General features: G+C 43.2%; 65 non-coding genes across 65 annotated transcripts; all 65 read left to right on the top strand.

The window, feature by feature from the left end:
- The first annotated feature begins 703 nt into the window (after positions 1-703).
- Positions 704-776, top strand: TRNAM-CAU (transfer RNA methionine (anticodon CAU)). Its single transcript has one exon. It is a non-coding gene; the product is annotated as a tRNA-Met (tRNA).
- Positions 777-1,122: 346 nt separating this feature from the next.
- Positions 1,123-1,195, top strand: TRNAM-CAU (transfer RNA methionine (anticodon CAU)). The gene has a single exon. It is a non-coding gene; the product is annotated as a tRNA-Met (tRNA).
- Positions 1,196-2,216: 1,021 nt separating this feature from the next.
- Positions 2,217-2,289, top strand: TRNAM-CAU (transfer RNA methionine (anticodon CAU)). Its single transcript has one exon. It is a non-coding gene; the product is annotated as a tRNA-Met (tRNA).
- A 206-nt stretch (positions 2,290-2,495) lies between these two features.
- Positions 2,496-2,568, top strand: TRNAM-CAU (transfer RNA methionine (anticodon CAU)). The gene has a single exon. It is a non-coding gene; the product is annotated as a tRNA-Met (tRNA).
- Positions 2,569-2,774: 206 nt separating this feature from the next.
- On the top strand, positions 2,775-2,847 carry TRNAM-CAU (transfer RNA methionine (anticodon CAU)). Its single transcript has one exon. It is a non-coding gene; the product is annotated as a tRNA-Met (tRNA).
- Positions 2,848-3,591: 744 nt separating this feature from the next.
- On the top strand, positions 3,592-3,664 carry TRNAM-CAU (transfer RNA methionine (anticodon CAU)). Its single transcript has one exon. It is a non-coding gene; the product is annotated as a tRNA-Met (tRNA).
- Positions 3,665-4,010: 346 nt separating this feature from the next.
- TRNAM-CAU (transfer RNA methionine (anticodon CAU)) lies at positions 4,011-4,083 on the top strand. Its single transcript has one exon. It is a non-coding gene; the product is annotated as a tRNA-Met (tRNA).
- A 1,021-nt stretch (positions 4,084-5,104) lies between these two features.
- Positions 5,105-5,177, top strand: TRNAM-CAU (transfer RNA methionine (anticodon CAU)). The gene has a single exon. It is a non-coding gene; the product is annotated as a tRNA-Met (tRNA).
- A 744-nt stretch (positions 5,178-5,921) lies between these two features.
- On the top strand, positions 5,922-5,994 carry TRNAM-CAU (transfer RNA methionine (anticodon CAU)). The gene has a single exon. It is a non-coding gene; the product is annotated as a tRNA-Met (tRNA).
- Positions 5,995-6,060: 66 nt separating this feature from the next.
- On the top strand, positions 6,061-6,133 carry TRNAM-CAU (transfer RNA methionine (anticodon CAU)). Its single transcript has one exon. It is a non-coding gene; the product is annotated as a tRNA-Met (tRNA).
- A 207-nt stretch (positions 6,134-6,340) lies between these two features.
- Positions 6,341-6,413, top strand: TRNAM-CAU (transfer RNA methionine (anticodon CAU)). Its single transcript has one exon. It is a non-coding gene; the product is annotated as a tRNA-Met (tRNA).
- Positions 6,414-7,295: 882 nt separating this feature from the next.
- TRNAM-CAU (transfer RNA methionine (anticodon CAU)) lies at positions 7,296-7,368 on the top strand. The gene has a single exon. It is a non-coding gene; the product is annotated as a tRNA-Met (tRNA).
- Positions 7,369-7,714: 346 nt separating this feature from the next.
- On the top strand, positions 7,715-7,787 carry TRNAM-CAU (transfer RNA methionine (anticodon CAU)). Its single transcript has one exon. It is a non-coding gene; the product is annotated as a tRNA-Met (tRNA).
- Positions 7,788-7,993: 206 nt separating this feature from the next.
- On the top strand, positions 7,994-8,066 carry TRNAM-CAU (transfer RNA methionine (anticodon CAU)). Its single transcript has one exon. It is a non-coding gene; the product is annotated as a tRNA-Met (tRNA).
- Positions 8,067-8,412: 346 nt separating this feature from the next.
- TRNAM-CAU (transfer RNA methionine (anticodon CAU)) lies at positions 8,413-8,485 on the top strand. The gene has a single exon. It is a non-coding gene; the product is annotated as a tRNA-Met (tRNA).
- A 66-nt stretch (positions 8,486-8,551) lies between these two features.
- On the top strand, positions 8,552-8,624 carry TRNAM-CAU (transfer RNA methionine (anticodon CAU)). The gene has a single exon. It is a non-coding gene; the product is annotated as a tRNA-Met (tRNA).
- A 206-nt stretch (positions 8,625-8,830) lies between these two features.
- Positions 8,831-8,903, top strand: TRNAM-CAU (transfer RNA methionine (anticodon CAU)). Its single transcript has one exon. It is a non-coding gene; the product is annotated as a tRNA-Met (tRNA).
- A 206-nt stretch (positions 8,904-9,109) lies between these two features.
- On the top strand, positions 9,110-9,182 carry TRNAM-CAU (transfer RNA methionine (anticodon CAU)). The gene has a single exon. It is a non-coding gene; the product is annotated as a tRNA-Met (tRNA).
- A 346-nt stretch (positions 9,183-9,528) lies between these two features.
- TRNAM-CAU (transfer RNA methionine (anticodon CAU)) lies at positions 9,529-9,601 on the top strand. Its single transcript has one exon. It is a non-coding gene; the product is annotated as a tRNA-Met (tRNA).
- A 744-nt stretch (positions 9,602-10,345) lies between these two features.
- Positions 10,346-10,418, top strand: TRNAM-CAU (transfer RNA methionine (anticodon CAU)). The gene has a single exon. It is a non-coding gene; the product is annotated as a tRNA-Met (tRNA).
- A 66-nt stretch (positions 10,419-10,484) lies between these two features.
- Positions 10,485-10,557, top strand: TRNAM-CAU (transfer RNA methionine (anticodon CAU)). The gene has a single exon. It is a non-coding gene; the product is annotated as a tRNA-Met (tRNA).
- Positions 10,558-10,903: 346 nt separating this feature from the next.
- Positions 10,904-10,976, top strand: TRNAM-CAU (transfer RNA methionine (anticodon CAU)). The gene has a single exon. It is a non-coding gene; the product is annotated as a tRNA-Met (tRNA).
- Positions 10,977-11,182: 206 nt separating this feature from the next.
- Positions 11,183-11,255, top strand: TRNAM-CAU (transfer RNA methionine (anticodon CAU)). Its single transcript has one exon. It is a non-coding gene; the product is annotated as a tRNA-Met (tRNA).
- Positions 11,256-11,601: 346 nt separating this feature from the next.
- TRNAM-CAU (transfer RNA methionine (anticodon CAU)) lies at positions 11,602-11,674 on the top strand. The gene has a single exon. It is a non-coding gene; the product is annotated as a tRNA-Met (tRNA).
- Positions 11,675-11,740: 66 nt separating this feature from the next.
- TRNAM-CAU (transfer RNA methionine (anticodon CAU)) lies at positions 11,741-11,813 on the top strand. Its single transcript has one exon. It is a non-coding gene; the product is annotated as a tRNA-Met (tRNA).
- Positions 11,814-12,019: 206 nt separating this feature from the next.
- Positions 12,020-12,092, top strand: TRNAM-CAU (transfer RNA methionine (anticodon CAU)). Its single transcript has one exon. It is a non-coding gene; the product is annotated as a tRNA-Met (tRNA).
- Positions 12,093-12,298: 206 nt separating this feature from the next.
- TRNAM-CAU (transfer RNA methionine (anticodon CAU)) lies at positions 12,299-12,371 on the top strand. The gene has a single exon. It is a non-coding gene; the product is annotated as a tRNA-Met (tRNA).
- Positions 12,372-12,716: 345 nt separating this feature from the next.
- On the top strand, positions 12,717-12,789 carry TRNAM-CAU (transfer RNA methionine (anticodon CAU)). Its single transcript has one exon. It is a non-coding gene; the product is annotated as a tRNA-Met (tRNA).
- Positions 12,790-13,542: 753 nt separating this feature from the next.
- On the top strand, positions 13,543-13,615 carry TRNAM-CAU (transfer RNA methionine (anticodon CAU)). Its single transcript has one exon. It is a non-coding gene; the product is annotated as a tRNA-Met (tRNA).
- Positions 13,616-13,821: 206 nt separating this feature from the next.
- Positions 13,822-13,894, top strand: TRNAM-CAU (transfer RNA methionine (anticodon CAU)). The gene has a single exon. It is a non-coding gene; the product is annotated as a tRNA-Met (tRNA).
- A 743-nt stretch (positions 13,895-14,637) lies between these two features.
- On the top strand, positions 14,638-14,710 carry TRNAM-CAU (transfer RNA methionine (anticodon CAU)). The gene has a single exon. It is a non-coding gene; the product is annotated as a tRNA-Met (tRNA).
- A 66-nt stretch (positions 14,711-14,776) lies between these two features.
- On the top strand, positions 14,777-14,849 carry TRNAM-CAU (transfer RNA methionine (anticodon CAU)). The gene has a single exon. It is a non-coding gene; the product is annotated as a tRNA-Met (tRNA).
- A 625-nt stretch (positions 14,850-15,474) lies between these two features.
- TRNAM-CAU (transfer RNA methionine (anticodon CAU)) lies at positions 15,475-15,547 on the top strand. The gene has a single exon. It is a non-coding gene; the product is annotated as a tRNA-Met (tRNA).
- A 67-nt stretch (positions 15,548-15,614) lies between these two features.
- Positions 15,615-15,687, top strand: TRNAV-CAC (transfer RNA valine (anticodon CAC)). Its single transcript has one exon. It is a non-coding gene; the product is annotated as a tRNA-Val (tRNA).
- A 206-nt stretch (positions 15,688-15,893) lies between these two features.
- Positions 15,894-15,966, top strand: TRNAM-CAU (transfer RNA methionine (anticodon CAU)). The gene has a single exon. It is a non-coding gene; the product is annotated as a tRNA-Met (tRNA).
- Positions 15,967-16,442: 476 nt separating this feature from the next.
- Positions 16,443-16,515, top strand: TRNAM-CAU (transfer RNA methionine (anticodon CAU)). Its single transcript has one exon. It is a non-coding gene; the product is annotated as a tRNA-Met (tRNA).
- Positions 16,516-16,721: 206 nt separating this feature from the next.
- On the top strand, positions 16,722-16,794 carry TRNAM-CAU (transfer RNA methionine (anticodon CAU)). Its single transcript has one exon. It is a non-coding gene; the product is annotated as a tRNA-Met (tRNA).
- Positions 16,795-17,817: 1,023 nt separating this feature from the next.
- Positions 17,818-17,890, top strand: TRNAM-CAU (transfer RNA methionine (anticodon CAU)). The gene has a single exon. It is a non-coding gene; the product is annotated as a tRNA-Met (tRNA).
- Positions 17,891-17,957: 67 nt separating this feature from the next.
- Positions 17,958-18,030, top strand: TRNAM-CAU (transfer RNA methionine (anticodon CAU)). Its single transcript has one exon. It is a non-coding gene; the product is annotated as a tRNA-Met (tRNA).
- A 66-nt stretch (positions 18,031-18,096) lies between these two features.
- Positions 18,097-18,169, top strand: TRNAM-CAU (transfer RNA methionine (anticodon CAU)). The gene has a single exon. It is a non-coding gene; the product is annotated as a tRNA-Met (tRNA).
- Positions 18,170-18,236: 67 nt separating this feature from the next.
- Positions 18,237-18,309, top strand: TRNAM-CAU (transfer RNA methionine (anticodon CAU)). The gene has a single exon. It is a non-coding gene; the product is annotated as a tRNA-Met (tRNA).
- A 67-nt stretch (positions 18,310-18,376) lies between these two features.
- On the top strand, positions 18,377-18,449 carry TRNAL-CAA (transfer RNA leucine (anticodon CAA)). The gene has a single exon. It is a non-coding gene; the product is annotated as a tRNA-Leu (tRNA).
- Positions 18,450-18,925: 476 nt separating this feature from the next.
- Positions 18,926-18,998, top strand: TRNAM-CAU (transfer RNA methionine (anticodon CAU)). Its single transcript has one exon. It is a non-coding gene; the product is annotated as a tRNA-Met (tRNA).
- A 196-nt stretch (positions 18,999-19,194) lies between these two features.
- Positions 19,195-19,267, top strand: TRNAM-CAU (transfer RNA methionine (anticodon CAU)). Its single transcript has one exon. It is a non-coding gene; the product is annotated as a tRNA-Met (tRNA).
- Positions 19,268-19,334: 67 nt separating this feature from the next.
- On the top strand, positions 19,335-19,407 carry TRNAM-CAU (transfer RNA methionine (anticodon CAU)). Its single transcript has one exon. It is a non-coding gene; the product is annotated as a tRNA-Met (tRNA).
- A 66-nt stretch (positions 19,408-19,473) lies between these two features.
- On the top strand, positions 19,474-19,546 carry TRNAM-CAU (transfer RNA methionine (anticodon CAU)). The gene has a single exon. It is a non-coding gene; the product is annotated as a tRNA-Met (tRNA).
- A 206-nt stretch (positions 19,547-19,752) lies between these two features.
- On the top strand, positions 19,753-19,825 carry TRNAM-CAU (transfer RNA methionine (anticodon CAU)). The gene has a single exon. It is a non-coding gene; the product is annotated as a tRNA-Met (tRNA).
- Positions 19,826-19,892: 67 nt separating this feature from the next.
- Positions 19,893-19,965, top strand: TRNAM-CAU (transfer RNA methionine (anticodon CAU)). The gene has a single exon. It is a non-coding gene; the product is annotated as a tRNA-Met (tRNA).
- Positions 19,966-20,031: 66 nt separating this feature from the next.
- On the top strand, positions 20,032-20,104 carry TRNAM-CAU (transfer RNA methionine (anticodon CAU)). The gene has a single exon. It is a non-coding gene; the product is annotated as a tRNA-Met (tRNA).
- Positions 20,105-20,450: 346 nt separating this feature from the next.
- Positions 20,451-20,523, top strand: TRNAM-CAU (transfer RNA methionine (anticodon CAU)). Its single transcript has one exon. It is a non-coding gene; the product is annotated as a tRNA-Met (tRNA).
- An 885-nt stretch (positions 20,524-21,408) lies between these two features.
- On the top strand, positions 21,409-21,481 carry TRNAM-CAU (transfer RNA methionine (anticodon CAU)). Its single transcript has one exon. It is a non-coding gene; the product is annotated as a tRNA-Met (tRNA).
- A 196-nt stretch (positions 21,482-21,677) lies between these two features.
- TRNAM-CAU (transfer RNA methionine (anticodon CAU)) lies at positions 21,678-21,750 on the top strand. Its single transcript has one exon. It is a non-coding gene; the product is annotated as a tRNA-Met (tRNA).
- A 67-nt stretch (positions 21,751-21,817) lies between these two features.
- Positions 21,818-21,890, top strand: TRNAM-CAU (transfer RNA methionine (anticodon CAU)). The gene has a single exon. It is a non-coding gene; the product is annotated as a tRNA-Met (tRNA).
- A 66-nt stretch (positions 21,891-21,956) lies between these two features.
- On the top strand, positions 21,957-22,029 carry TRNAM-CAU (transfer RNA methionine (anticodon CAU)). Its single transcript has one exon. It is a non-coding gene; the product is annotated as a tRNA-Met (tRNA).
- A 206-nt stretch (positions 22,030-22,235) lies between these two features.
- TRNAM-CAU (transfer RNA methionine (anticodon CAU)) lies at positions 22,236-22,308 on the top strand. The gene has a single exon. It is a non-coding gene; the product is annotated as a tRNA-Met (tRNA).
- A 65-nt stretch (positions 22,309-22,373) lies between these two features.
- On the top strand, positions 22,374-22,448 carry TRNAM-CAU (transfer RNA methionine (anticodon CAU)). The gene has a single exon. It is a non-coding gene; the product is annotated as a tRNA-Met (tRNA).
- Positions 22,449-22,514: 66 nt separating this feature from the next.
- On the top strand, positions 22,515-22,587 carry TRNAM-CAU (transfer RNA methionine (anticodon CAU)). The gene has a single exon. It is a non-coding gene; the product is annotated as a tRNA-Met (tRNA).
- A 206-nt stretch (positions 22,588-22,793) lies between these two features.
- TRNAM-CAU (transfer RNA methionine (anticodon CAU)) lies at positions 22,794-22,866 on the top strand. Its single transcript has one exon. It is a non-coding gene; the product is annotated as a tRNA-Met (tRNA).
- A 67-nt stretch (positions 22,867-22,933) lies between these two features.
- TRNAM-CAU (transfer RNA methionine (anticodon CAU)) lies at positions 22,934-23,006 on the top strand. The gene has a single exon. It is a non-coding gene; the product is annotated as a tRNA-Met (tRNA).
- A 66-nt stretch (positions 23,007-23,072) lies between these two features.
- TRNAM-CAU (transfer RNA methionine (anticodon CAU)) lies at positions 23,073-23,145 on the top strand. Its single transcript has one exon. It is a non-coding gene; the product is annotated as a tRNA-Met (tRNA).
- Positions 23,146-23,491: 346 nt separating this feature from the next.
- On the top strand, positions 23,492-23,564 carry TRNAM-CAU (transfer RNA methionine (anticodon CAU)). The gene has a single exon. It is a non-coding gene; the product is annotated as a tRNA-Met (tRNA).
- Positions 23,565-24,178: 614 nt separating this feature from the next.
- On the top strand, positions 24,179-24,251 carry TRNAM-CAU (transfer RNA methionine (anticodon CAU)). The gene has a single exon. It is a non-coding gene; the product is annotated as a tRNA-Met (tRNA).
- Positions 24,252-24,317: 66 nt separating this feature from the next.
- Positions 24,318-24,390, top strand: TRNAM-CAU (transfer RNA methionine (anticodon CAU)). The gene has a single exon. It is a non-coding gene; the product is annotated as a tRNA-Met (tRNA).
- Positions 24,391-24,457: 67 nt separating this feature from the next.
- On the top strand, positions 24,458-24,530 carry TRNAM-CAU (transfer RNA methionine (anticodon CAU)). Its single transcript has one exon. It is a non-coding gene; the product is annotated as a tRNA-Met (tRNA).
- Positions 24,531-25,015: 485 nt separating this feature from the next.
- Positions 25,016-25,088, top strand: TRNAM-CAU (transfer RNA methionine (anticodon CAU)). The gene has a single exon. It is a non-coding gene; the product is annotated as a tRNA-Met (tRNA).
- The last annotated feature ends 18 nt before the right edge of the window (positions 25,089-25,106 follow it).

Here is a 25,106-nt window from a genome sequence, read left to right as displayed (position 1 = left end):
TAAAGAGGTGACGTGTTATTCTAACAGGCTCTATAGCGCAGTAGGTAGCCCGTCAGTCTCATTATCTGAAGGTCGTGAGTTCGATCCTCACTCGAGGCATGTGTTTGGCGCCTATTTTCGTTAAAAGAATACTTGATTAATAAAGATGTGAAATGTTTTAATAACAGCCTCGATAGCGCAGTAGTTCTCATAATCTGAAGGTCGTGTATTCGATCCTCACTCGGGGCATGAATTTGGCGCTGATTTTCGTAAATAGAATACTTGATTGATAAAGAGGTGACGTGGCATTCTGACAGCCTCAAGAGCGCAGTAGGTAGCTCGTCAGTCTCATAATGTGAAGGTCGTGAGTTCGATCCTCACTCGGGGCATGAATTTGGCGCTGATTTTCGTAAATAGAATACTTGATTAATAAAGATGTGAAATGTTTTAATAACAGCCTCGATAGCGCAGTAGTTCTCATAATCTGAAGGTCGTGTGTTCGATCCTCACTCGGGGAATGAATTTGGCGCTGATTTTCGTAAATAGAATACTTGATTGATAAAGAGGTGACGTGGCATTCTGACAGTCTCGAGAGCGCAGTAGGTAGCGCGTCAGTCTCATAATGTGAAGGTCGTGAGTTCGATCCTCACTCGGGGCATGAATTTGGCGCTGATTTTCGTAAACAGAATACTTGATTGATAAAAAGGTGAAATTATTAATAACTGCCTCGAGAGCGCAGTAGGTAGCGCGTCAGTCTCATAATGTGAAGGTCGTGAGTTCGATCCTCACTCGGGGCATGACTTTGGCGCTGATTTTCGTAAATAGAATACTTGATTGATAAAGAGATGAAGTGATTAATAACAGCCTCGAGAGCGCAGTAGGTAGCGCGTCAGTCTCAAAATGTGAAGGTCGTGAGTTCGATCCTCACTCGGGGCATGAATTTGGCGCTGATTTTCGTAAATAGAATACTTGATTGATAAAAAGGTGACGTGTGATTCTAACAGCCTCGATAGCACAGTAGGTAGCCCGTCAGTCTCATAATCTGAAGGTCGTGATTTCGATCCTCTCTCGGGGCATGAATTTGGCGCTGATTTTCGTAAATAGAATACTTGATTGATATAGAGGTGACGTGTTATTCTGAGAGCCTTGATAGCGCAGTAGGTAGCGCGTCAGTCTCATTATCTGAAGGTCGTGAGTTCGATCCTCACTCGAGGCATGAGTTTGGCGCCTATTTTCGTTAAAAGAATACTTGATTAATAAAGATGTGAAATGTTTTAATAACAGCCTCGATAGCGCAGTAGTTCTCATAATCTGAAGGTCGTGTATTCGATCCTCACTCGGGGCATGAATTTGGCGCTGATTTTCGTAAATAGAATACTTGATTGATAAAGAGGTGACGTGGCATTCTGACAGCCTCAAGAGCGCAGTAGGTAGCTCGTCAGTCTCATAATGTGAAGGTCGTGAGTTCGATCCTCACTCGGGGCATGAATTTGGCGCTGATTTTCGTAAATAGAATACTTGATTAATAAAGATGTGAAATGTTTTAATAACAGCCTCGATAGCGCAGTAGTTCTCATAATCTGAAGGTCGTGTGTTCGATCCTCACTCGGGGAATGAATTTGGCGCTGATTTTCGTAAATAGAATACTTGATTGATAAAGAGGTGACGTGGCATTCTGACAGTCTCGAGAGCGCAGTAGGTAGCGCGTCAGTCTCATAATGTGAAGGTCGTGAGTTCGATCCTCACTCGAGTTATGATTTTGGCGCTGATTTTCGTTAATAGAATACTTGATTGATAAAGAGATGAAATGATTAATAACAGCCTCGAGAGCGCAGTAGGTAGCGCGTCAGTCTCATAATGTGAAGGTTGTGAGTTCGATCCTCACTCGGGGCATGAATTTGGCGCTGATTTTCGTAAATAGTATACTTGATTGATAAAGAGATGAAGTGATTAATAACAGCCTCGAGAGCGCAGTAGGTAGCGCGTCAGTCTCATAATGTGAAGGTCGTGAGTTCGATCCTCACTCAGCGCAACATTTTGGCGCTGATTTTCGTTAATAGAATACTTGATTGATAAAGAGATGAAATGATTAATAACAGTTCGAGAGCGCAGTAGGTAGCGCGTCAGTCAAATAACGTGAAGGTCGTGAGTTCGATCCTCACTCGGGGCATGAATTTGGCGCTGATTTTCGTAAATAGAATACTTGATTGATATAGAGGTGACGTGTTATTCTGAGAGCCTTGATAGCGCAGTAGGTAGCGCGTCAGTCTCATTATCTGAGGGTCGTGAGTTCGATCCTCACTCAGCGCAACATTTTGGCGCTGATTTTCGTTAATAGAATACTTGATTGATAAAGAGATGAAATGATTAATAACAGCCTCGAGAGCGCAGTAGGTAGCGCGTCAGTCAAATAACGTGAAGGTCGTGAGTTCGATCCTCACTCGGGGCATGAATTTGGCGCTGATTTTCGTAAATAGAATACTTGATTGATATAGAGGTGACGTGTTATTCTGAGAGCCTTGATAGCGCAGTAGGTAGCGCGTCAGTCTCATTATCTGAGGGTCGTGAGTTCGATCCTCACTCAGCGCAACATTTTGGCGCTGATTTTCGTTAATAGAATACTTGATTGATAAAGAGATGAAATGATTAATAACAGCCTCGAGAGCGCAGTAGGTAGCCCGTCAGTCAAATAACGTGAAGGTCGTGAGTTCGATCCTCACTCGGGGCATGAATTTGGCGCTGATTTTCGTAAATAGAATACTTGATTGATATAGAGGTGACGTGTTATTCTGAGAGCCTTGATAGCGCAGTAGGTAGCGCGTCAGTCTCATTATCTGAGGGTCGTGAGTTCGATCCTCACTCGGGGCATGACTTTGGCGCTGATTTTCGTAAATAGAATACTTGATTGATAAAGAGGTGACGTGTTATTCTAACAGGCTCTATAGCGCAGTAGGTAGCCCGTCAGTCTCATTATCTGAAGGTCGTGAGTTCGATCCTCACTCGAGGCATGTGTTTGGCGCCTATTTTCGTTAAAAGAATACTTGATTAATAAAGATGTGAAATGTTTTAATAACAGCCTCGATAGCGCAGTAGTTCTCATAATCTGAAGGTCGTGTATTCGATCCTCACTCGGGGCATGAATTTGGCGCTGATTTTCGTAAATAGAATACTTGATTGATAAAGAGGTGACGTGGCATTCTGACAGCCTCAAGAGCGCAGTAGGTAGCTCGTCAGTCTCATAATGTGAAGGTCGTGAGTTCGATCCTCACTCGGGGCATGAATTTGGCGCTGATTTTCGTAAATAGAATACTTGATTAATAAAGATGTGAAATGTTTTAATAACAGCCTCGATAGCGCAGTAGTTCTCATAATCTGAAGGTCGTGTGTTCGATCCTCACTCGGGGAATGAATTTGGCGCTGATTTTCGTAAATAGAATACTTGATTGATAAAGAGGTGACGTGGCATTCTGACAGTCTCGAGAGCGCAGTAGGTAGCGCGTCAGTCTCATAATGTGAAGGTCGTGAGTTCGATCCTCACTCGGGGCATGAATTTGGCGCTGATTTTCGTAAACAGAATACTTGATTGATAAAAAGGTGAAATTATTAATAACTGCCTCGAGAGCGCAGTAGGTAGCGCGTCAGTCTCATAATGTGAAGGTCGTGAGTTCGATCCTCACTCGGGGCATGACTTTGGCGCTGATTTTCGTAAATAGAATACTTGATTGATAAAGAGATGAAGTGATTAATAACAGCCTCGAGAGCGCAGTAGGTAGCGCGTCAGTCTCAAAATGTGAAGGTCGTGAGTTCGATCCTCACTCGGGGCATGAATTTGGCGCTGATTTTCGTAAATAGAATACTTGATTGATAAAAAGGTGACGTGTGATTCTAACAGCCTCGATAGCACAGTAGGTAGCCCGTCAGTCTCATAATCTGAAGGTCGTGATTTCGATCCTCTCTCGGGGCATGAATTTGGCGCTGATTTTCGTAAATAGAATACTTGATTGATATAGAGGTGACGTGTTATTCTGAGAGCCTTGATAGCGCAGTAGGTAGCGCGTCAGTCTCATTATCTGAAGGTCGTGAGTTCGATCCTCACTCGAGGCATGAGTTTGGCGCCTATTTTCGTTAAAAGAATACTTGATTAATAAAGATGTGAAATGTTTTAATAACAGCCTCGATAGCGCAGTAGTTCTCATAATCTGAAGGTCGTGTATTCGATCCTCACTCGGGGCATGAATTTGGCGCTGATTTTCGTAAATAGAATACTTGATTGATAAAGAGGTGACGTGGCATTCTGACAGCCTCAAGAGCGCAGTAGGTAGCTCGTCAGTCTCATAATGTGAAGGTCGTGAGTTCGATCCTCACTCGGGGCATGAATTTGGCGCTGATTTTCGTAAATAGAATACTTGATTAATAAAGATGTGAAATGTTTTAATAACAGCCTCGATAGCGCAGTAGTTCTCATAATCTGAAGGTCGTGTGTTCGATCCTCACTCGGGGAATGAATTTGGCGCTGATTTTCGTAAATAGAATACTTGATTGATAAAGAGGTGACGTGGCATTCTGACAGTCTCGAGAGCGCAGTAGGTAGCGCGTCAGTCTCATAATGTGAAGGTCGTGAGTTCGATCCTCACTCGAGTTATGATTTTGGCGCTGATTTTCGTTAATAGAATACTTGATTGATAAAGAGATGAAATGATTAATAACAGCCTCGAGAGCGCAGTAGGTAGCGCGTCAGTCTCATAATGTGAAGGTTGTGAGTTCGATCCTCACTCGGGGCATGAATTTGGCGCTGATTTTCGTAAATAGTATACTTGATTGATAAAGAGATGAAGTGATTAATAACAGCCTCGAGAGCGCAGTAGGTAGCGCGTCAGTCTCATAATGTGAAGGTCGTGAGTTCGATCCTCACTCAGCGCAACATTTTGGCGCTGATTTTCGTTAATAGAATACTTGATTGATAAAGAGATGAAATGATTAATAACAGTTCGAGAGCGCAGTAGGTAGCGCGTCAGTCAAATAACGTGAAGGTCGTGAGTTCGATCCTCACTCGGGGCATGAATTTGGCGCTGATTTTCGTAAATAGAATACTTGATTGATATAGAGGTGACGTGTTATTCTGAGAGCCTTGATAGCGCAGTAGGTAGCGCGTCAGTCTCATTATCTGAGGGTCGTGAGTTCGATCCTCACTCGGGGCATGACTTTGGCGCTGATTTTCGTAAATAGAATACTTGATTGATAAAGAGGTGACGTGTTATTCTAACAGGCTCTATAGCGCAGTAGGTAGCCCGTCAGTCTCATTATCTGAAGGTCGTGAGTTCGATCCTCACTCGAGGCATGTGTTTGGCGCCTATTTTCGTTAAAAGAATACTTGATTAATAAAGATGTGAAATGTTTTAATAACAGCCTCGATAGCGCAGTAGTTCTCATAATCTGAAGGTCGTGTATTCGATCCTCACTCGGGGCATGAATTTGGCGCTGATTTTCGTAAATAGAATACTTGATTGATAAAGAGGTGACGTGGCATTCTGACAGCCTCAAGAGCGCAGTAGGTAGCTCGTCAGTCTCATAATGTGAAGGTCGTGAGTTCGATCCTCACTCGGGGCATGAATTTGGCGCTGATTTTCGTAAATAGAATACTTGATTAATAAAGATGTGAAATGTTTTAATAACAGCCTCGATAGCGCAGTAGTTCTCATAATCTGAAGGTCGTGTGTTCGATCCTCACTCGGGGAATGAATTTGGCGCTGATTTTCGTAAATAGAATACTTGATTGATAAAGAGGTGACGTGGCATTCTGACAGTCTCGAGAGCGCAGTAGGTAGCGCGTCAGTCTCATAATGTGAAGGTCGTGAGTTCGATCCTCACTCGGGGCATGAATTTGGCGCTGATTTTCGTAAACAGAATACTTGATTGATAAAAAGGTGAAATTATTAATAACTGCCTCGAGAGCGCAGTAGGTAGCGCGTCAGTCTCATAATGTGAAGGTCGTGAGTTCGATCCTCACTCGGGGCATGACTTTGGCGCTGATTTTCGTAAATAGAATACTTGATTGATAAAGAGATGAAGTGATTAATAACAGCCTCGAGAGCGCAGTAGGTAGCGCGTCAGTCTCATAATGTGAAGGTCGTGAGTTCGATCCTCACTCGGGGCATGAATTTGGCGCTGATTTTCGTAAATAGAATACTTGATTGATAAAAAGGTGACGTGTGATTCTAACAGCCTCGATAGCACAGTAGGTAGCCCGTCAGTCTCATAATCTGAAGGTCGTGAGTTCGATCCTCTCTCGGGGCATGAATTTGGCGCTGATTTTCGTAAATAGAATACTTTATTGATATAGAGGTGACGTGTTATTCTGAGAGCCTTGATAGCGCAGTAGGTAGCGCGTCAGTCTCATTATCTGAAGGTCGTGAGTTCGATCCTCACTCGAGGCATGAGTTTGGCGCCTATTTTCGTTAAAAGAATACTTGATTAATAAAGATGTGAAATGTTTTAATAACAGCCTCGATAGCACAGTAGTTCTCATAATCTGAAGGTCGTGTATTCGATCCTCACTCGGGGCATGAATTTGGCGCTGATTTTCGTAAATAGAATACTTGATTGATAAAGAGGTGACGTGGCATTCTGACAGCCTCAAGAGCGCAGTAGGTAGCTCGTCAGTCTCATAATGTGAAGGTCGTGAGTTCGATCCTCACTCGGGGCATGAATTTGGCGCTGATTTTCGTAAATAGAATACTTGATTAATAAAGATGTGAAATGTTTTAATAACAGCCTCGATAGCGCAGTAGTTCTCATAATCTGAAGGTCGTGTGTTCGATCCTCACTCGGGGAATGAATTTGGCGCTGATTTTCGTAAATAGAATACTTGATTGATAAAGAGGTGACGTGGCATTCTGACAGTCTCGAGAGCGCAGTAGGTAGCGCGTCAGTCTCATAATGTGAAGGTCGTGAGTTCGATCCTCACTCGGGGCATGAATTTGGCGCTGATTTTCGTAAATAGAATAATTGATTGATAAAAAGGTGAAATTATTAATAACAGCCTCGAGAGCGCAGTAGGTAGCGCGTCAGTCTCATAATGTGAAGGTCGTGAGTTCGATCCTCACTCGAGTTATGATTTTGGCGCTGATTTTCGTTAATAGAATACTTGATTGATAAAGAGATGAAATGATTAATAACAGCCTCGAGAGCGCAGTAGGTAGCGCGTCAGTCTCATAATGTGAAGGTCGTGAGTTCGATCTTCACTCGGGGCATGACTTTGGCGCTGATTTTCGTAAATAGAATACTTGATTGATAAAGAGATGAAGTGATTAATAACAGCCTCGAGAGCGCAGTAGGTAGCGCGTCAGTCTCATAATGTGAAGGTCGTGAGTTCGATCCTCACTCGGGGCATGAATTTGGCGCTGATTTTCGTAAATAGAATACTTGATTGATAAAAAGGTGACGTGTGATTCTAACAGCCTCGATAGCACAGTAGGTAGCCCGTCAGTCTCATAATCTGAAGGTCGTGAGTTCGATCCTCTCTCGGGGCATGAATTTGGCGCTGATTTTAGTAAATAGAATACTTGATTGATATAGAGGTGACGTGTTATTCTGAGAGCCTTGATAGCGCAGTAGGTAGCGCGTCAGTCTCATTATCTGAAGGTTGTGAGTTCGATCCTCACTCGAGTTATGATTTTGGCGCTGATTTTCGTTAATAGAATACTTGATTGATAAAGAGATGAAATGATTAATAACAGCCTCGAGAGCGCAGTAGGTAGCGCGTCAGTCTCATAATGTGAAGGTCGTGAGTTCGATCCTCACTCGGGGCATGAATTTGGCGCTGATTTTCGTAAATAGAATACTTGATTGATATAGAGGTGACGTGTTATTCTGAGAGCCTTGATAGCGCAGTAGGTAGCGCGTCAGTCTCATTATCTGAAGGTTGTGAGTTCGATCCTCACTCGAGTTATGATTTTGGCGCTGATTTTCGTTAATAGAATACTTGATTGATAAAGAGATGAAGTGATTAATAACAGCCTCGATAGCGCAGTAGGTAGCGCGTCAGTCTCATAATGTGAAGGTCGTGAGTTCGATCCTCACTCGGGGCATGACTTTGGCGCTGATTTTCGTAAATAGAATACTTGATTGATAAAAAGGTGACGTGTGATTCTAACAGCCTCGATAGCGCAGTAGGTAGCCCGTCAGTCCCATAATCTGAAGGTCGTAAGTTCGATCCTCACTCAGCGCAACATTTTGGCGCTGATTTTCGTTAATAGAATACTTGATTGATAAAGAGATGAAATGATTAATAACAGCCTCGAGAGCGCAGTAGGTAGCGCGTCAGTCAAATAACGTGAAGGTCGTGAGTTCGATCCTCACTCGGGGCATGAATTTGGCGCTGATTTTCGTAAATAGAATACTTGATTGATATAGAGGTGACGTGTTATTCTGAGAGCCTTGATAGCGCAGTAGGTAGCGCGTTAGTCTCATTATCTGAGGGTCGTGAGTTCGATCCTCACTCGGGGCATGACTTTGGCGCTGATTTTCGTAAATAGAATACTTGATTGATAAAGAGATGAAGTGATTAATAACAGCCTCGAGAGCGCAGTAGGTAGCGCGTCAGTCTCATAATGTGAAGGTCGTGAGTTCGATCCTCACTCGGGGCATGAATTTGGCGCTGATTGTCGTAAATAGAATACTTGATTGATAAAAAGGTGACGTGTGATTCTAACAGCCTCGATAGCACAGTAGGTAGCCCGTCAGTCTCATTATCTGAAGGTTGTGAGTTCGATCCTCACTCGAGTTATGATTTTGGCGCTGATTTTCGTTAATAGAATACTTGATTGATAAAGAGATGAAATGATTAATAACAGCCTCGAGAGCGCAGTAGGTAGCGCGTCAGTCTCATAATGTGAAGGTCGTGAGTTCGATCCTCACTCGGGGCATGAATTTGGCGCTGATTTTCGTAAATAGAATACTTGATTGATATAGAGGTGACGTGTTATTCTGAGAGCCTTGATAGCGCAGTAGGTAGCGCGTCAGTCTCATTATCTGAAGGTTGTGATTTCGATCCTCACTCGAGTTATGATTTTGGCGCTGATTTTCGTTAATAGAATACTTGATTGATAAAGAGATGAAGTGATTAATAACAGCCTCGATAGCGCAGTAGGTAGCGCGTCAGTCTCATAATGTGAAGGTCGTGAGTTCGATCCTCACTCGGGGCATGACTTTGGCGCTGATTTTCGTAAATAGAATACTTGATTGATAAAAAGGTGACGTGTGATTCTAACAGCCTCGATAGCGCAGTAGGTAGCCCGTCAGTCTCATAATCTGAAGGTCGTAAGTTCGATCCTCACTCAGCGCAACATTTTGGCGCTGATTTTCGTTAATAGAATACTTGATTGATAAAGAGATGAAATGATTAATAACAGCCTCGAGAGCGCAGTAGGTAGCGCGTCAGTCAAATAACGTGAAGGTCGTGAGTTCGATCCTCACTCGGGGCATGAATTTGGCGCTGATTTTCGTAAATAGAATACTTGATTGATATAGAGGTGACGTGTTATTCTGATAGCCTTGATAGCGCAGTAGGTAGCGCGTCAGTCTCATTATCTGAGGGTCGTGAGTTCGATCCTCACTCGGGGCATGACTTTGGCGCTGATTTTCGTAAATAGAATACTTGATTGATAAAGAGGTGACGTGTTATTCTAACAGGCTCTATAGCGCAGTAGGTAGCCCGTCAGTCTCATTATCTGAAGGTCGTGAGTTCGATCCTCACTCGAGGCATGTGTTTGGCGCCTATTTTCGTTAAAAGAATACTTGATTAATAAAGATGTGAAATGTTTTAATAACAGCCTCGATAGCGCAGTAGTTCTCATAATCTGAAGGTCGTGTATTCGATCCTCACTCGGGGCATGAATTTGGCGCTGATTTTCGTAAATAGAATACTTGATTGATAAAGAGGTGACGTGGCATTCTGACAGCCTCAAGAGCGCAGTAGGTAGCTCGTCAGTCTCATAATGTGAAGGTCGTGAGTTCGATCCTCACTCGGGGCATGAATTTGGCGCTGATTTTCGTAAATAGAATACTTGATTAATAAAGATGTGAAATGTTTTAATAACAGCCTCGATAGCGCAGTAGTTCTCATAATCTGAAGGTCGTGTGTTCGATCCTCACTCGGGGAAAGAATTTGGCGCTGATTTTCGTAAATAGAATACTTGATTGATAAAGAGGTGACGTGGCATTCTGACAGTCTCGAGAGCGCAGTAGGTAGCGCGTCAGTCTCATAATGTGAAGGTCGTGAGTTCGATCCTCACTCGGGGCATGAATTTGGCGCTGATTTTCGTAAACAGAATACTTGATTGATAAAAAGGTGAAATTATTAATAACTGCCTCGAGAGCGCAGTAGGTAGCGCGTCAGTCTCATAATGTGAAGGTCGTGAGTTCGATCCTCACTCGGGGCATGACTTTGGCGCTGATTTTCGTAAATAGAATACTTGATTGATAAAGAGATGAAGTGATTAATAACAGCCTCGAGAGCGCAGTAGGTAGCGCGTCAGTCTCATAATGTGAAGGTCGTGAGTTCGATCCTCACTCGGGGCATGAATTTGGCGCTGATTTTCGTAAATAGAATACTTGATTGATAAAAAGGTGACGTGTGATTCTAACAGCCTCGATAGCACAGTAGGTAGCCCGTCAGTCTCATAATCTGAAGGTCGTGAGTTCGATCCTCTCTCTGGGCATGAATTTGGCGCTGATTTTCGTAAATAGAATACTTGATTGATATAGAGGTGACGTGTTATTCTGAGAGCCTTGATAGCGCAGTAGGTAGCGCGTCAGTCTCATTATCTGAAGGTTGTGAGTTCGATCCTCACTCGAGTTATGATTTTGGCGCTGATTTTCGTTAATAGAATACTTGATTGATAAAGAGATGAAATGATTAATAACAGCCTCGAGAGCGCAGTAGGTAGCGCGTCAGTCTCATAATGTGAAGGTCGTGAGTTCGATCCTCACTCGGGGCATGAATTTGGCGCTGATTTTCGTAAATAGAATACTTGATTGATGTAGAGGTGACGTGTTATTCTGAGAGCCTTGATAGCGCAGTAGGTAGCGCGTCAGTCTCATTATCTGAAGGTTGTGAGTTCGATCCTCACTCGAGTTATGATTTTGGCGCTGATTTTCGTTAATAGAATACTTGATTGATAAAGAGATGAAGTGATTAATAACAGCCTCGATAGCGCAGTAGGTAGCGCGTCAGTCTCATAATGTGAAGGTCGTGAGTTCGATCCTCACTCGGGGCATGACTTTGGCGCTGATTTTCGTAAATAGAATACTTGATTGATAAAAAGGTGACGTGTGATTCTAACAGCCTCGATAGCGCAGTAGGTGGCCCGTCAGTCCCATAATCTGAAGGTCGTAAGTTCGATCCTCACTCAGCGCAACATTTTGGCGCTGATTTTCGTTAATAGAATACTTGATTGATAAAGAGATGAAATGATTAATAACAGCCTCGAGAGCGCAGTAGGTAGCGCGTCAGTCAAATAACGTGAAGGTCGTGAGTTCGATCCTCACTCGGGGCATGAATTTGGCGCTGATTTTCGTAAATAGAATACTTGATTGATATAGAGGTGACGTGTTATTCTGAGAGCCTTGATAGCGCAGTAGGTAGCGCGTCAGTCTCATTATCTGAGGGTCGTGAGTTCGATCCTCACTCGGGGCATGACTTTGGCGCTGATTTTCGTAAATAGAATACTTGATTGATCAAGAGATGAAGTGATTAATAACAGCCTCGAGAGCGCAGTAGGTAGCGCGTCAGTCTCATAATGTGAAGGTCGTGAGTTCGATCCTCACTCGGGGCATGAATTTGGCGCTGATTTTCGTAAATAGAATACTTGATTGATAAAAAGGTGACGTGTGATTCTAACAGCCTCGATAGCACAGTAGGTAGCCCGTCAGTCTCATTATCTGAAGGTTGTGAGTTCGATCCTCACTCGAGTTATGATTTTGGCGCTGATTTTCGTTAATAGAATACTTGATTGATAAAGAGATGAAATGATTAATAACAGCCTCGAGAGCGCAGTAGGTAGCGCGTCAGTCTCATAATGTGAAGGTCGTGAGTTCGATCCTCACTCGGGGCATGAATTTGGCGCTGATTTTCGTAAATAGAATACTTGATTGATATAGAGGTGACGTGTTATTCTGAGAGCCTTGATAGCGCAGTAGGTAGCGCGTCAGTCTCATTATCTGAAGGTTGTGAGTTCGATCCTCACTCGAGTTATGATTTTGGCGCTGATTTTCGTTAATAGAATACTTGATTGATAAAGAGATGAAGTGATTAATAACAGCCTCGATAGCGCAGTAGGTAGCGCGTCAGTCTCATAATGTGAAGGTCGTGAGTTCGATCCTCACTCGGGGCATGACTTTGGCGCTGATTTTCGTAAATAGAATACTTGATTGATAAAAGGTGACGTGTGATTCTAACAGCCTCGATAGCGCAGTAGGTAGCCCGTCAGTCTCATAATCTGAAGGTCGTAAGTTCGATCCTCACTCAGCGCAACATTTTGGCGCTGATTTTCGTTAATAGAATACTTGATTGATAAAGAGATGAAATGATTAATAACAGCCTCGAGAGCGCAGTAGGTAGCGCGTCAGTCAAATAACGTGAAGGTCGTGAGTTCGATCCTCACTCGGGGCATGAATTTGGCGCTGATTTTCGTAAATAGAATACTTGATTGATATAGAGGTGACGTGTTATTCTGAGAGCCTTGATAGCGCAGTAGGTAGCGCGTCAGTCTCATTATCTGAGGGTCGTGAGTTCGATCCTCACTCGGGGCATGACTTTGGCGCTGATTTTCATAAATAGAATACTTGATTGATAAAGAGGTGACGTGTTATTCTAACAGGCTCTATAGCGCAGTAGGTAGCCCGTCAGTCTCATTATCTGAAGGTCGTGAGTTCGATCCTCACTCGAGGCATGTGTTTGGCGCCTATTTTCGTTAAAAGAATACTTGATTAATAAAGATGTGAAATGTTTTAATAACAGCCTCGATAGCGCAGTAGTTCTCATAATCTGAAGGTCGTGTATTCGATCCTCACTCGGGGCATGAATTTGGCGCTGATTTTCGTAAATAGAATACTTGATTGATAAAGAGGTGACGTGGCATTCTGACAGCCTCAAGAGCGCAGTAGGTAGCTCGTCAGTCTCATAATGTGAAGGTCGTGAGTTCGATCCTCACTCGGGGCATGAATTTGGTGCTGATTTTCGTAAATAGAATACTTGATTGATAAAAAGGTGAAATTATTAATAACAGCCTCGAGAGCGCAGTAGGTAGCGCGTCAGTCTCATAATGTGAAGGTCGTGAGTTCGATCCTCACTCGAGTTATGATTTTGGCGCTGATTTTCGTTAATAGAATACTTGATTGATAAAGAGATGAAATGATTAATAACAGCCTCGAGAGCGCAGTAGGTAGCGCGTCAGTCTCATAATGTGAAGGTCGTGAGTTCGATCTTCACTCGGGGCATGACTTTGGCGCTGATTTTCGTAAATAGAATACTTGATTGATAAAGAGATGAAGTGATTAATAACAGCCTCGAGAGCGCAGTAGGTAGCGCGTCAGTCTCATAATGTGAAGGTCGTGAGTTCGATCCTCACTCGGGGCATGAATTTGGCGCTGATTTTCGTAAATAGAATACTTGATTGATAAAAAGGTGACGTGTGGTTCTAACAGCCTCGATAGCACAGTAGGTAGCCCGTCAGTCTCATAATCTGAAGGTCGTGAGTTCGATCCTCTCTCGGGGCATGAATTTGCGCTGATTTTCGTAAATAGAATACTTGATTGATATAGAGGTGACGTGTTATTCTGAGAGCCTTGATAGCGCAGTAGGTAGCGCGTCAGTCTCATTATCTGAAGGTCGTGAGTTCGATCCTCACTCGAGGCATGAGTTTGGCGCCTATTTTCGTTAAAAGAATACTTGATTAATAAAGATGTGAAATGTTTTAATAACAGCCTCGATAGCGCAGTAGTTCTCATAATCTGAAGGTCGTGTATTCGATCCTCACTCGGGGCATGAATTTGGCGCTGATTTTCGTAAATAGAATACTTGATTGATAAAGAGGTGACGTGGCATTCTGACAGCCTCAAGAGCGCAGTAGGTAGCTCGTCAGTCTCATAATGTGAAGGTCGTGAGTTCGATCCTCACTCGGGGCATGAATTTGGCGCTGATTTTCGTAAATAGAATACTTGATTAATAAAGATGTGAAATGTTTTAATAACAGCCTCGATAGCGCAGTAGTTCTCATAATCTGAAGGTCGTGTGTTCGATCCTCACTCGGGGAATGAATTTGGCGCTGATTTTCGTAAATATAATACTTGATTGATAAAGAGGTGACGTGGCATTCTGACAGTCTCGAGAGCGCAGTAGGTAGCGCGTCAGTCTCATAATGTGAAGGTCGTGAGTTCGATCCTCACGCGGGGCATGAATTTGGCGCTGATTTTCGTAAATAGAATAATTGATTGATAAAAAGGTGAAATTATTAATAACAGCCTCGAGAGCGCAGTAGGTAGCGCGTCAGTCTCACAATGTGAAGGTCGTGAGTTCGATCCTCACTCGAGTTATGATTTTGGCGCTGATTTTCGTTAATAGAATACTTGATTGATAAAGAGATGAAATGATTAATAACAGCCTCGAGAGCGCAGTAGGTAGCGCGTCAGTCTCATAATGTGAAGGTCGTGAGTTCGATCCTCACTCGGGGCATGACTTTGGCGCTGATTTTCGTAAATAGAATACTTGATTGATAAAGAGATGAAGTGATTAATAACAGCCTCGAGAGCGCAGTAGGTAGCGCGTCAGTCTCATAATGTGAAGGTCGTGAGTTCGATCCTCACTCGGGGCATGAATTTGGCGCTGATTTTCGTAAATAGAATACTTGATTGATAAAAAGGTGACGTGTGATTCTAACAGCCTCGATAGCACAGTAGGTAGCCCGTCAGTCTCATAATCTGAAGGTCGTGAGTTCGATCCTCTCTCGGGGCATGAATTTGGCGCTGATTTTCGTAAATAGAATACTTGATTGATATAGAGGTGACGTGTTATTCTAAGAGCCTTGATAGCGCAGTAGGTAGCGCGTCAGTCTCATTATCTGAAGGTTGTGAGTTCGATCCTCACTCGAGTTATGATTTTGGCGCTGATTTTCGTTAATAGAATACTTGATTGATAAAGAGATGAAATGATTAATAACAGCCTCGAGAGCGCAGTAGGTAGCGCGTTAGTCTCATAATGTGAAGGTCGTGAGTTCGATCCTCACTCGGGGCATGAATTTGGCGCTGATTTTCGTAAATAGAATACTTGATTGATATAGAGGTGACGTGTTATTCTGAGAGCCTTGATAGCGCAGTAGGTAGCGCGTCAGTCTCATTATCTGAAGGTTCTGAGTTCGATCCTCACTCGAGTTATGATTTTGGCGCTGATTTTCGTTAATAGAATACTTGATTGATAAAGAGATGAAGTGATTAATAACAGCCTCGATAGCGCAGTAGGTAGCGCGTCAGTGTCATAATGTGAAGGTCGTGAGTTCGATCCTCACTCGGGGCATGACTTTGGCGCTGATTTTCGTAAATAGAATACTTGATTGATAAAAAGGTGACGTGTGATTCTAACAGCCTCGATAGCGCAGTAGGTAGCCCGTCAGTCTCACAATCTGAAGGTCGTGAGTTCGATCCTCACTCGGCGCAAGATTTTGGCGCTGATTTTCGTTAATAGAATACTTGATTGATAAAGAGATGAAATGATTAATAACAGCCTCGAGAGCGCAGTAGGTAGCGCGTCAGACAAATAACGTGAAGGTCGTGAGTTCGATCCTCAATCGGGGCATGAATTTGGAGCTGATTTTCGTAAATAGAATACTTGATTGATATAGAGGTGACGTGTTATTCTGAGAGCCTTGATAGCGCAGTAGGTAGCGCGTCAGTCTCATTATCTGAAGGTCGTGAGTTCGATCCTCACTCGGGGCATGACTTTGGCGCTGATTTTCGTAAATAGAATACTTGATTGATAAAGAGGTGACGTGTTATTCTAACAGGCTCTATAGCGCAGTAGGTAGCCCGTCAGTCTCATAATCTGAAGGTCGTGAGTTCGATCCTCACTCGAGGCATGAGTTTGGCGCCTATTTTCGTTAAAAGAATACTTGATTAATAAAGATGTGAAATGTTTTAATAACAGCCTCGATAGCGCAGTAGTTCTCATAATCTGAAGGTCGTGTGTTCGATCCTCACTCGGGGCATGAATTTGGCGCTGATTTTCGTAAATAGAATACTTGATTGATAAAGAGGTGACGTGGCATTCTGACAGCCTCAAGAGCGCAGTAGGTAGCTCGTCAGTCTCATAATGTGAAGGTCGTGAGTTCGATCCTCACTCGGGGCATGAATTTGGCGCTGATTTTCGTAAATAGAATACTTGATTGATAAAAAGGTGACGTGTGATTCTAACAGCCTCGATAGCGCAGTAGGTAGCCCGTCAGTCTCATAATCTGAAGGTCGTGAGTTCGATCCTCACTCGGCGCAAGATTTTGGCGCTGATTTTCGTTAATAGAATACTTGATTGATAAAGAGATGAAATGATTAATAACAGCCTCGAGAGCGCAGTAGGTAGCGCGTCAGACAAATAACGTGAAGGTCGTGAGTTCGATCCTCAATCGGGGCATAAATTTGGAGCTGATTTTCGTAAATAGAATACTTGATTGATATAGAGGTGACGTGTTATTCTGAGAGCCTTGATAGCGCAGTAGGTAGCGCGTCAGTCTCATTATCTGAAGGTCGTGAGTTCGATCCTCACTCGGGGCATGACTTTGGCGCTGATTTTCGTAAATAGAATACTTGATTGATAAAGAGGTGACGTGTTATTCTAACAGGCTCTATAGTGCAGTAGGTAGCCCGTCAGTCTCATAATCTGAAGGTCGTGAGTTCGATCCTCACTCGAGGCATGAGTTTGGCGCCTATTTTCGTTAAAAGAATACTTGATTAATAAAGATGTGAAATGTTTTAATAACAGCCTCGATAGCGCAGTAGTTCTCATAATCTGAAGGTCGTGTGTTCGATCCTCACTCGGGGCATGAATTTGGCGCTGATTTTCGTAAATAGAATACTTGATTGATAAAGAGGTGACGTGGCATTCTGACAGCCTCAAGAGCGCAGTAGGTAGCTCGTCAGTCTCATAATGTGAAGGTCGTGAGTTCGATCCTCACTCGGGGCATGAATTTGGCGCTGATTTTCGTAAATAGAATACTTGATTGATAAAAAGGTGACGTGTGATTCTAACAGCCTCGATAGCGCAGTAGGTGGCCCGTCAGTCTCATAATCTGAATGTCGTGAGTTCGTTCCTCACTCGGGGTATGAGTTTGGCGCCTATTTTCGTTAAAAGAATACTTGATTAATAAAGATGTGAAATGTTTTAATAACAGCCTCGATAGCGCAGAGTTCTCATAATCTGAAGGTCGTGAGTTCGATCCTCACTCGGCGCAAGATTTTGGCTATGATTTTCGTTAATAGAATACTTGATTTATAAAGAGATGAAATGATTAATAACATCCTCGAGAGCGCAGTAGGTAGCGCGTCCGTCTCATAATGTGAAGGTCGTGAGTTCGATCGTCACTCGGGGCATGAATTTGGCGCTGATTTTCGTAAATAGAATACTTGATTGATAAAGAGGTGACGTGGCATTCTGACAGCCTCAAGAGCGCAGTAGGTAGCTTGTCATTCTCATAATGTGAAGGTCGTGAGTTCGTTCTTCACTCGGGGCATGAATTTGGCGCTGATTTTCGTAAATAGAATACTTAATTGATAAAAAGGTGACGTGTGATTCTAACAGCCTCGATAGCGCAGTAGGTAGCCCGTCAGTCTCATAATCTGAAGGTCGTGAGTTCGATCCTCACTCGGGGCATGAATTTGGCGCTGATTTTCGTAAATAGAATACTTGATTGATATAGAGGTGACGTATTATTCTGAGAGCCTTGATAGCGCAGTAGGTAGCGCGTCAGTCTCATAATCTGAAGGTTGTGAGTTCGATCCTCACTCAAGTTATGATTTTGGCGCTGATTTTCGTTAATAGAATACTTGATTGATAAAGAGATGAAGTGATTAATAACAGCCTCGATAGCGCAGTAGGTAGCGCGTCAGTCTCATAATGTGAAGGTCGTGAGTTCGATCCTCACTCGGGGCATGACTTTGGCGCTGATTTTCGTAAATAGAATACTTGATTGATAAAAAGGTGACGTGTGATTCTAACAGCCTCGATAGCGCAGTAGGTAGCCCGTCAGTCTCATAATCTGAAGGTCGTGAGTTCGATCCTCACTCGGCGCAAGATTTTGGCGCTGATTTTCGTTAATAGAATACTTGATTGATATAGAGGTGACGTGTTATTCTGAGAGCCTGGATAGCGCAGTAGGTAGCGCGTCAGTCTCAATATCTGAAGGTCGTGAGTTCGATCCTCACTCGGGGCATGACTTTGGCGCTGATTTTCGTAAATAGAATACTTGATTGATAAAGAGGTGACGTGTTATTCTAACAGGCTCTATAGCGCAGTAGGTAGCCCGTCAGTCTCATTATCTGAAGGTCGTGAGTTTGATCCTCACTCGAGGCATGAGTTTGGCGCCTATTTTCGTTAAAAGAATACTTGATTAATAAAGATGTGAAATGTTTTAATAACAGCCTCGATAGCGCAGTAGTTCTCATAATCTGAAGGTCGTGTATTCGATCCTCACTCGGGGCATGAATTTGGCGCTGATTTTCGTAAATAGAATACTTGATTGATAAAGAGGTGACGTGGCATTCTGACAGCCTCAAGAGCGCAGTAGGTAGCTCGTAATTCTCATAATGTGAAGGTCGTGAGTTCGTTCTTCACTCGGGGCATGAATTTGGCGCTGATTTTCGTAAATAGAATACTTGATTGATAAAAAGGTGACGTGTGATTCTAACAGCCTCGATAGCGCAGTAGGTAGCCCATCAGTCTCATAATCTGAAGGTCGTGAGTTCGTTCCTCACTCGGGGCATGAGTTTGGCGCCTATTTTCGTTAAAAGAATACTTGATTAATAAAGATGTGAAATGTTTTAATAACAGCCTCGATAGCGCAGTAGTTCTCATAATCTGAAGGTCGTGTGTTCGATCCTCACTCGGGGAATGAATTTGGCGCTGATTTTCGTAAATAGAATACTTGATTGATAAAGAGGTGACGTGGCATTCTGACAGCCTCGAGAGCGCAGTAGGTAGCGCGTCAGTCTCATAATGTGAAGGTCGTGAGTTCGATCCTCACTCGGGGCATGAATTTGGCGCTGATTTTCGTAAATAGAATACTTGATTGATATAGAGGTGACGTGTTATTCTGAGAGCCTTGATAGCGCAGTAGGTAGCGCGTCAGTCTCATAATCTGAAGGTTGTGAGTTCGATCCTCACTCAAGTTATGATTTTGGCGCTGATTTTCGTTAATAGAATACTTGATTGATAAAGAGATGAAGTGATTAATAACAGCCTCGATAGCGCAGTAGGTAGCGCGTCAGTCTCATAATGTGAAGGTCGTGAATTCGATCCTCACTCGGGGCATGACTTTGGCGCTGATTTTCGTAAATAGAATACTTGATTGATAAAAAGGTGACGTGTGATTCTAACAGCCTCGATAGCGCAGTAGGTAGCCCGTCAGTCTCATAATCTGAAGGTCGTAAGTTCGATCCTCACTCAGCGCAAGGTTTTGGCGCTGATTTTCGTTAATAGAATACTTGATTGATAAAGAGATGAAATGATTAATAACAGCCTCGAGAGCGCAGTAGGTAGCGCGTCAGTCTCATAATGTGAAGGTCGTGAGTTCGATCCTCACTCGGGGCATGAATTTGGCGCTGATTTTCGTAAATAGAATACTTGATTGATATAGAGGTGACGTGTTATTCTGAGAGCCTTGATAGCGCAGTAGGTAGCGCGTCAGTCTCATAATCTGAAGGTTGTGAGTTCGATCCTCACTCAAGTTATGATTTTGGCGCTGATTTTCGTTAATAGAATACTTGATTGATAAAGAGATGAAGTGATTAATAACAGCCTCGATAGCGCAGTAGGTAGCGCGTCAGTCTCATAATGTGAAGGTCGTGAGTTCGATCCTCACTCGGGGCATGACTTTGGCGCTGATTTTCGTAAATAGAATACTTGATTGATAAAAAGGTGACGTGTGATTCTAACAGCCTCGATAGCGCAGTAGGTAGCCCGTCAGTCTCATAATCTGAAGGTCGTAAGTTCGATCCTCACTCAGCGCAAGATTTTGGCGCTGATTTTCGTTAATAGAATACTTGATTGATAAAGAGATGAAATGATTAATAACAGCCTCGAGAGCGCAGTAGGTAGCGCGTCAGTCAAATAACGTGAAGGTCGTGAGTTCGATCCTCACTCGGGGCATGAATTTGGCGCTGATTTTCGTAAATAGAATACTTGATTGATATAGAGGTGACACGTTATTCTGAGAGCCTTGATAGCGCAGTAGGTAGCGCGTCAGTCTCATTATCTGAAGGTCGTGAGTTCGATCCTCACTCGGGGCATGACTTTGGCGCTGATTTTCGTAAATAGAATACTTGATTGATAAAGAGGTGACGTGTTATTCTAACAGGCTCTATAGCGCAGTAGGTAGCCCGTCAGTCTCATTATCTGAAGGTCGTGAGTTCGATCCTCACTCGAGGCATGAGTTTGGCGCCTATTTTCGTTAAAAGAATACTTGATTAATAAAGATGTGAAATGTTTTAATAACAGCCTCGATAGCGCAGTAGTTCTCATAATCTGAAGGTCGTGTATTCGATCCTCACTCGGGGCATGAATTTGGCGCTGATTTTCGTAAATAGAATACTTGATTGATAAAGAGGTGACGTGGCATTCTGACAGCCTCAAGAGCGCAGTAGGTAGCTCGTCAGTCTCATAATGTGAAGGTCGTGAGTTCGATCCTCACTCGGGGCATGACTTTGGCGCTGATTTTCGTAAATAGAATACTTGATTGATAAAGAGGTGACGTGTTATTCTAACAGGCTCTATAGCGCAGTAGGTAGCCCGTCAGTCTCATTATCTGAAGGTCGTGAGTTTGATCCTCACTCGAGGCATGAGTTTGGCGCCTATTTTCGTTAAAAGAATACTTGATTAATAAAGATGTGAAATGTTTTAATAACAGCCTCGATAGCGCAGTAGTTCTCATAATCTGAAGGTCGTGTATTCGATCCTCACTCGGGGCATGAATTTGGCGCTGATTTTCGTAAATAGAATACTTGATTGAGAAAGAGGTGACGTGGCATTCTGACAGCCTCAAGAGCGCAGTAGGTAGCTCGTAATTCTCATAATGTGAAGGTCGTGAGTTCGTTCTTCACTCGGGGCATGAATTTGGCGCTGATTTTCGTAAATAGAATACTTGATTGATAAAAAGGTGACGTGTGATTCTAACAGCCTCGATAGCGCAGTAGGTAGCCCATCAGTCTCATAATCTGAAGGTCGTGAGTTCGTTCCTCACTCGGGGCATGAGTTTGGCGCCTATTTTCGTTAAAAGAATACTTGATTAATAAAGATGTGAAATGTTTTAATAACAGCCTCGATAGCGCAGTAGTTCTCATAATCTGAAGGTCGTGTGTTCGATCCTCACTCGGGGAATGAATTTGGCGCTGATTTTCGTAAATAGAATACTTGATTGATAAAGAGGTGACGTGGCATTCTGACAGCCTCGAGAGCGCAGTAGGTAGCGCGTCAGTCTCATAATGTGAAGGTCGTGAGTTCGATCCTCACTCGGGGCATGAATTTGGCGCTGATTTTCGTAAATAGAATACTTGATTGATATAGAGGTGACGTGTTATTCTGAGAGCCTTGATAGCGCAGTAGGTAGCGCGTCAGTCTCATAATCTGAAGGTTGTGAGTTCGATCCTCACTCAAGTTATGATTTTGGCGCTGATTTTCGTTAATAGAATACTTGATTGATAAAGAGATGAAGTGATTAATAACAGCCTCGATAGCGCAGTAGGTAGCGCGTCAGTCTCATAATGTGAAGGTCGTGAATTCGATCCTCACTCGGGGCATGACTTTGGCGCTGATTTTCGTAAATAGAATACTTGATTGATAAAAAGGTGACGTGTGATTCTAACAGCCTCGATAGCGCAGTAGGTAGCCCGTCAGTCTCATAATCTGAAGGTCGTAAGTTCGATCCTCACTCAGCGCAAGGTTTTGGCGCTGATTTTCGTTAATAGAATACTTGATTGATAAAGAGATGAAATGATTAATAACAGCCTCGAGAGCGCAGTAGGTAGCGCGTCAGTCTCATAATGTGAAGGTCGTGAGTTCGATCCTCACTCGGGGCATGAATTTGGCGCTGATTTTCGTAAATAGAATACTTGATTGATATAGAGGTGACGTGTTATTCTGAGACCCTTGATAGCGCAGTAGGTAGCGCGTCAGTCTCATAATCTGAAGGTTGTGAGTTCGATCCTCACTCAAGTTATGATTTTGGCGCTGATTTTCGTTAATAGAATACTTGATTGATAAAGAGATGAAGTGATTAATAACAGCCTCGATAGCGCAGTAGGTAGCGCGTCAGTCTCATAATGTGAAGGTCGTGAATTCGATCCTCACTCGGGGCATGACTTTGGCGCTGATTTTCGTAAATAGAATACTTGATTGATAAAAAGGTGACGTGTGATTCTAACAGCCTCGATAGCGCAGTAGGTAGCCCGTCAGTCTCATAATCTGAAGGTCGTAAGTTCGATCCTCACTCAGCGCAAGGTTTTGGCGCTGATTTTCGTTAATAGAATACTTGATTGATAAAGAGATGAAATGATTAATAACAGCCTCGAGAGCGCAGTAGGTAGCGCGTCAGTCTCATAATGTGAAGGTCGTGAGTTCGATCCTCACTCGGGGCATGAATTTGGCGCTGATTTTCGTAAATAGAATACTTGATTGATATAGAGGTGACGTGTTATTCTGAGAGCCTTGATAGCGCAGTAGGTAGCGCGTCAGTCTCATAATCTGAAGGTTGTGAGTTCGATCCTCACTCAAGTTATGATTTTGGCGCTGATTTTCGTTAATAGAATACTTGATTGATAAAGAGATGAAGTGATTAATAACAGCCTCGATAGCGCAGTAGGTAGCGCGTCAGTCTCATAATGTGAAGGTCGTGAGTTCGATCCTCACTCGGGGCATGACTTTGGCGCTGATTTTCGTAAATAGAATACTTGATTGATAAAAAGGTGACTTGTGATTCTAACAGCCTCGATAGCGCAGTAGGTAGCCCGTCAGTCTCATAATCTGAAGGTCGTAAGTTCGATCCTCACTCAGCGCAAGATTTTGGCGCTGATTTTCGTTAATAGAATACTTGATTGATAAAGAGATGAAATGATTAATAACAGCCTCGAGAGCGCAGTAGGTAGCGCGTCAGTCAAATAACGTGAAGGTCGTGAGTTCGATCCTCACTCGGGGCATGAATTTGGCGCTGATTTTCGTAAATAGAATACTTGATTGATATAGAGGTGACACGTTATTCTGAGAGCCTTGATAGCGCAGTAGGTAGCGCGTCAGTCTCATTATCTGAAGGTCGTGAGTTCGATCCTCACTCGGGGCATGACTTTGGCGCTGATTTTCGTAAATAGAATACTTGATTGATAAAGAGGTGACGTGTTATTCTAACAGGCTCTATAGCGCAGTAGGTAGCCCGTCAGTCTCATTATCTGAAGGTCGTGAGTTCGATCCTCACTCGAGGCATGAGTTTGGCGCCTATTTTCGTTAAAAGAATACTTGATTAATAAAGATGTGAAATGTTTTAATAACAGCCTCGATAGCGCAGTAGTTCTCATAATCTGAAGGTCGTGTATTCGATCCTCACTCGGGGCATGAATTTGGCGCTGATTTTCGTAAATAGAATACTTGATTGATAAAGAGGTGACGTGGCATTCTGACAGCCTCAAGAGCGCAGTAGGTAGCGCGTCAGTCTCATAATGTGAAGGTCGTGAGTTCGATCCTCACTCGGGGCATGAATTTGGCGCTGATTTTCGTAAATAGAATACTTGATTGATAAAAAGGTGAAATTATTAATAACAGCCTCGAGAGCGCAGTAGGTAGCGCGTCAGTCTCATAATGTGAAGGTCGTGAGTTCGATCCACACTCGAGTTATGATTTTGGCGCTGATTTTCGTTAATAGAATACTTGATTGATAAAGAGATGAAATGATTAATAACAGCCTCGAGAGCGCAGTAGGTAGCGCGTCAGTCTCATAATGTGAAGGTCGTGAGTTCGATCCTCACTTGGGGCATGACTTTGGCGCTGATTTTCGTAAATAGAATACTTGATTGATAAAGAGATGAAGTGATTAATAACAGCCTCGAGAGCGCAGTAGGTAGCGCGTCAGTCTCATAATGTGAAGGTCGTGAGTTCGATCCTCACTCGGGGCATGATTTTGGCGCTGATTTTCGTAAATAGAATACTTGATTGATAAAAAGGTGACGTGTGATTCTAACAGCCTCGATAGCGCAGTAGGTAGCCCGTCAGTCTCATAATCTGAAGGTCGTGAGTTCGATCCTCTCTCGGGGCATGAATTTGGCGCTGATTTTCGTAAATAGAATACTTGATTGATATAGAGGTGACGTGTTATTCTGAGAGCCTTGATAGCGCAGTAGGTAGCGCGTCAGTCTCATTATCTGAAGGTTGTGAGTTCGATCCTCACTCGAGTTATGATTTTGGCGCTGATTTTCGTTAATAGAATACTTGATTGATAAAGAGATGAAATTATTAATAACAGCCTCGAGAGCGCAGTAGGTAGCGCGTCGGTCTCATAATGTGAAGGTCGTGAGTTCGATCCTCACTCGGGGCATGAATTTGGCGCTGATTTTCGTAAATAGAATACTTGATTGATATAGAGGTGACGTGTTATTCTGAGAGCCTTGATAGCGAGGTAGGTAGCGCGTCAGTCTCATTATCTGAAGGTTGTGAGCTCGATCCTCACTCGAGTTATGATTTTGGCGCTGATTTTCGTTAATAGAATACTTGATTGATAAAGAGATGAAGTGATTAATAACAGCCTCGATAGCGCAGTAGGTAGCGCGTCAGTGTCATAATGTGAAGGTCGTGAGTTCGATCCTCACTCGGGGCATGACTTTGGCGCTGATTT

The sequence above is a fragment of the Phalangium opilio genome, unplaced genomic scaffold (assembly GCF_054372755.1).
Source record: "Phalangium opilio isolate 3A_F unplaced genomic scaffold, DU_Popi_V2 ptg000032l_1, whole genome shotgun sequence".
NCBI classification, from domain to species: Eukaryota; Metazoa; Arthropoda; class Arachnida; order Opiliones; family Phalangiidae; genus Phalangium; species Phalangium opilio.
Note: the sequence above shows the minus strand (reverse complement) of the source record. Positions and strands in the feature narration are given on the sequence as shown.